This window comes from Pteropus alecto, unplaced genomic scaffold (assembly GCF_000325575.1).
Source record: "Pteropus alecto unplaced genomic scaffold, ASM32557v1 scaffold17, whole genome shotgun sequence".
Taxonomy (NCBI): Eukaryota; Metazoa; Chordata; class Mammalia; order Chiroptera; family Pteropodidae; genus Pteropus; species Pteropus alecto.
This window is the reverse complement of record NW_006440645.1, coordinates 298,279-303,788: the sequence shown is the minus strand read 5'-3', so window position 1 is coordinate 303,788 and position 5,510 is coordinate 298,279. Positions and strand designations below refer to the sequence as shown.

Here is a 5,510-nt window from a genome sequence, read left to right as displayed (position 1 = left end):
CGTAAGCACCACATTTTAGACTAAAATGAGATGCCACTTAAACGTCCAAACAGCAAAAAGAATGTTTTGCAAACATGCAATTTGTGTGTGTGACACGTTAGTGGAAATTATCATACCAAAAACGTTGTTTTCTCCATTGTTCCGATTGGAATCGCTTTTAGAAAGGGGACAGTTTCAGACCCCATGGATGAAGGCACAGCGGGCGGGAGGTGGCAGCGCCGCCCACGACTGGGCACAGGCCACGTGGCCACACGGGGCGGGACGGGCCTGACACAAAACTAAACGCACTGCTGTTTTCTAAAAGCCAATGGAGTTCAGAACACGCTCCCCCAAAATACGGACCTGGCACCCTGAGCACATTAAACTGAAGGACTTGGGGTAACTGCTGGGGCTGGCGGGGGCCAGGCGGTGGGGCAGGTGGGCCCCTGGCCCGCATGCCCAACACCAGACCCGCCCTTCCGCAAGGGGCCCCCACCCAGAGGATTGAGGCGCAGGGAGGGTCAGGCCCAGCGTCACCTCAGCCCCAACGCTGCGCCCCACCGCGCCCCCACGGCGAGCCCACCTCGCCAGAGCTGGCACGGTGACGGTTTCGCAGGCCCTCCATGTCACAGAAAACTTGTGCTAACTAAGTGTGTGCACTTTCTCCTGCCCACCTGGCCTTCGCCAGCCCAACCCACGGGGCCCCGGCCAGGGCCCGGGGGACACAGGAGAAAGAACATGTGTCCTCCTACCCAGCAGCAGCCGGTCACACCGGGGCTCTGGTAGCCTGAGGCCGGGATCACCGACTACCCCACAAGCACACGGCAAGGTCCAGTAAGACCTGCGGTGTGGGGGAGCACAGTGGCCACTCACACCCAGACCCAACGTCACCTACGAAGGGACAAAGCCAGAAGCAGTGCTGGACAGAGCGAGACCAGCGAGGCATCACGCACGAGCACACTTGGTGGGGGGGGGACGTGCCCCCCCCCAGCAGGGAGGCCCTTGGGGAACAGCAGCTGCATGGGGCGGGGCGCGCCGCTGCCCACGGGGTCTCCGTTAGAGCTGGGCCCAGGGGGCTGGGCAGTGTCGGCCCCGCGGGTGGCACACGGGCACAGGGAAGGCAAAAGCGGGGTGTCCAGTGGGGGAGAAGATTGTGTGCTGAGGGGCTATTCCCAAGGGTGCTGCCGACTGCCACTGCCCCAGGTCCATGGGACAAGCCACGTTCATGGTGTGCCCCAGGAAAGGCGCTCGGGGGCCCCACATTCAGGCTGCCCTGGGTCCCGAAACACGCGTGAGGGCTGTGTGGGCGTGAGTTGGCCTCCCAGGGGGCCGACGGGGACTCAGGGGACACGGGACAACGCCTCTGTGAGAGGAAGCCCAGTGGGAAAAGCTTTCCGTGAGGGCCGTGGCCGTCTCCCTGCGTCCTCGCCCCGGGCCTAGTGACGGTGCAGCCCCCTCTGTACGGCAACAGCTGACCCCGACGTTGTCCTAAAGCTGGCGAGGGCCCGGCCCACACGGTCCACTTAATGAACAAAATGCAAGTAGTGAGGGCCAGCTAGTCCTCCACACGATGCGACGCGGGGCGCACGGAGGCCAGTCCTGCCCGTGACACGGGGCGCACGGAGGCCAGTCCTAACCCTGACAGGGGCGCACGGCCTGGGCGGGGGCCGGGCACTGCCCGCTGACGCAGGACCGGGTACTTTGAGTACCGCGGGCGCCAGCCTCCGCTGTCACTGCGGGTCAGAGCGGGACCCTGACGAGGGCCAGGTCTTGTAGGGTGTCCAAGGGGACCATCTGCCTGGCGTTTTCGGAAGGGAGCGCGCACAGTCAGCCTGCACGTTGCCTGCTGCATCCGCTTTCAGGACCAGGGCGGCACTGCGCACGCGGCCCTCCCCGGGAAACGGCCCCTAGCGGCCCGAAGTGCGCGTGGCAGGAGCCGTGTGCGTGCCACTCCGCCCGTGTGCCCCGACCCAGCCGCTCAGGTCCCCAGAGAGCACGGCCACGCACTCGGCCACGAGCCTCTTGGGACGACACGGACACTCGGCCACTCGGCAAGCGCCTGGCAGTGTTTGCGCGCGTGGCAGCTTCACACCGTCCAGAGGCCCACCTCCCGCCAGCCGCCAGGTCAGGTGTGTCCCGATGGAACGCGGACCGGAACGCGGATGGAACGCGGACGGAACGCGGACGTCACGTAGAGCTGCCCTGCCAGGCTCGCGGGCGTTTCCCACACCAAGGACGTGCGGCTCTCCCGCCACCTGCCACCGGGGGGCAGCAGAAGCCCGAGGCCAACCGCGAAAAGCGCCCGGCGTCCAAGCTGCTGCCCAGTTCAACTTGGGAAAACTAAAAACGAAGAGGACAGGTCACTTACTCTGTCGAATACTTAGAGAAGCTAACTTGCGATTTTATTCTTTTCCACTCAGTATTTTTTTTAACACTTGTGAGCATTTAATGAACGTCCCTCCACGTGGTTTCAAGCTACCAGGACACAGGCCCCCCTGCAGCCTTAATCTTCTCAGCTCTTCGGCTGGAGGATGCGGCCTTCACGATGACAGGCTGCGCGGGAGCCTCCCCTTCCCCCTCCCCCAGGGCTCTGCGGTAGCCGGATCACGCCACGTCAATGATCTGAGCAGCTCCTGTCTCATTGGCAGCATTTACCCGTGTCTGCTCACTGACCAAGGTCCACAGCTTATCAAGGTTAACAGCTGGGCAGCTCTGCTCCTCTTTAAGTGCCAATGCCTCATACCAACTTTTGCCGAGTAACCTGGGTGACATTTGCTGGAGTGGATTCTGTGGTGATGGGGGCCGTGGCCATGGCTCACGCGGCCCCGAAGTTTTCGGGTCTTCCTCGGCCTGTGTGGCATGTCCACGGCAGAGACGAAGGAGCTCCACTGAGTATTTTTAAACTGACTTTTAAAGAGTGCCACAAAAATAACGAGAGATGACACGAAGGGCAGACACACGGGTGGAGACAGGAGCTGGCGAACTGGGCAATGCCGTGTCTGTAGGCGGCGGCCACACAGACTGCCACCGGGCGGTGGTGTCAAGGACAGCCAGCTTGGTGTGCCATGCCTTTTTTGAGAGAAGCTAGAAATCCACTTTTATAGGAGGCCTTTTAAGCACTGGAAGCTAACTGAACATTTTTAACATAATGCAGCCAGAAAAACACACAAAGAACAAAACAGCATGGGCCCAGCTCGGCCGGCGTTGTCTGCCACTCGGCCTTCGATTCACAGGCCTGCAGACCCGCCCGGAGGCCTGGAGCTGGCAAGGCCTTCAGAGGTCGCCAGGGCCAAGCGCTCCGCTTTGCGGCAGAACCCAGCTGGCCCCGGCGGCAGCCTCAGTGCAGACAAAGCTGCATTATTACCCGGGGTGAACTGAGGCACCCGGCGGAGGACACGGGCGCCTCGAGTCCCTGTGCTCAAGCTGGCCTGCCCAGTGGAAGAAAAGACCCTGTGACCCTTGGAACTTCTTTGTCGAGTGCCGGTGAATAACAGATGACGGTTCCCACAGGACTGGAACGAGGAAGGGAGACGCCCCCTGCCGCCAGGTGTGCCATCCGGCCCCTCAGCCTAGCTCTCGGCTCCAGCCCCGAGCTCTCCCTGCCACACCGAGTGGCCTCTGGGTCCTCAAATTAACCGACCTGTCCCCCCACTCCACCCCCAGAAATGCAGCACCTCACAGGACCACAGCATCAGGCAACCTGGGGACAGGGAGAAACACCTGGCCTTTAACACCTGGATGGCAGCGCTGGGCCACGACCCGCTGAAGGACTGAGGGACACCTGCTTGTGTCAGCTGGCCAGGTCGGGCTGCCAGTTTGGTGATTCTGACTTTCGCTGACTTCACTGAAGCTCAAAGGCCTCTGTAGCTGTGGGCAGACAATGCTGGGGCGCGGTGCAGGGCTGTGGCTCAGGTCCCTACGATGGCTGTGGAGGGCCACGGCTGGGGGGGGCGTTTGGGGGGACAGGCGGGCGGCGGAGTCAATGAGACGGGTCACCGCGCTCTAGCGGAGGGAGCAGACCGCGCACGGAGAGGGGACAGGGCCACGCGCCCCCCTGCGGGGTTGGCCCTCGTGCGGGGCTCAGGGTGCAGCGCGGCCTCCCGCCCGTGGTCGCGGAGAGACTGAACAGCAGGTGCGCGGGCTGCGGCTCTTCCGCTGTTCCCGGGACTTAACACCACAGCGGACGACCACTGAGGCCGGGACTTCTTGTACACGTGGCAATGCCACTCCCGGGAACAACTTCGTAGGTGACAGAAATTGCAGCAGGAAAAGCGGCCCTTTACCCACGTGCCACCGCGTTCTACAGCGGCCACTGTCTGGACGCTGCCTGGCCCGTGTCCTCACGGGACGCCGACTCGTCCCCCCTGCTGACGTGCGCGCTGCGCGGTGCGCGCCCGCTCATGGGGACGCGGGGACTCGCCTCCGGGCCGGGAGACCCGGGCAGTGGGTGCCTCCTCCGTCCCAGGCCCAGCCCTGGGGACACGCGGCCTTCTGCCCTCCCGCTCCCCTGAGCAACGGCCCTGGCCGACCAGCTCCTTCCACTGCCGACTTTTATCACCAGGGCTGTTCTCGGTGACCTTCCCACAGCCTGGTCCCGCTCGGCCTCACTGTGGCCCCTGGACTCAAAGCCTGGCGTCTCCCGGTGCGTCTGCTGGGACCCGAAGGGCGCAGTAGGCCGCCCGCAGTTGGGGTCTGGAGAAATGGCCAAGGTCACAGACACGCGCATGTGCGCGCACACGCACGGCGATGAACAGCCGTCTGGCGAAGGGAGTGAGTGCGTTGACTCTTGTCTGGAGCCGTGATGGACGGGGGTCCCAGGTGACTCTCCTAAAGGACACTCCCCCCTCGGGGAGCCTCTGTCTCAAGAACAGGCTTCTCTCTGTCAGTCACAAACACTGGCCGGGGGTTTTCCTCACCACTGACGCCCCCTTAGCCAGACTCGCCCCTCGGTCTCTGCTTCCTTTGACGGAAAGTTCTCACAGAAAACACCCAGCCCCCGGCGCCCAGCTCCGCGGCATGGCAGCCAGCAGGCGCCCATTTACCCCGATCTGTCTGGATTTTCCTCACTCCCGATCCCCGGGGTCATCTCAAAGCTGGCTCTGGGACATCTTTGTTAAGTTTTAAGTCAGAAATTACGGAAGGAAGAAAATAATGTGTTAGAAGGTGCCTACAGTGAAGCATCCTGAAACAAACCCCTTTTACGTTCCAGGATAAGTCCCAGCGTCAAAAACTTGCTTCCTCATCACCCAGCGCTGCCAGCAACACCACTGACACCAGGACAGGGCTGGGACAGCTTCACCCCAGGGGCTCTGCTCAGCAGCGGGTGACCCAGCGCCCAGGCTCCGCAGGGCAGGGACAGCCGACTCAGGAAATTCCACAGTAAACAACCCGGGCTTTGCCGTACACTTTCTAAATGGAACGTTTTCTCCCAAATTCCAGAGTTTATTCTGGCCCATAAACAAGTGCTTGCCATTAACATATACATGGACCTACTTTCATACATAAATGCAAAGTCGCCCAAGACAGTTTTT

General features: G+C 62.1%; 1 pseudogene; it reads right to left on the bottom strand.

Annotated features, from left to right (window-relative positions):
• Positions 1 to 2,454: 2,454 nt before the first annotated feature.
• LOC112484608 lies at positions 2,455 to 2,840 on the bottom strand (annotated as a pseudogene).
• Positions 2,841 to 5,510: the final 2,670 nt, after the last annotated feature.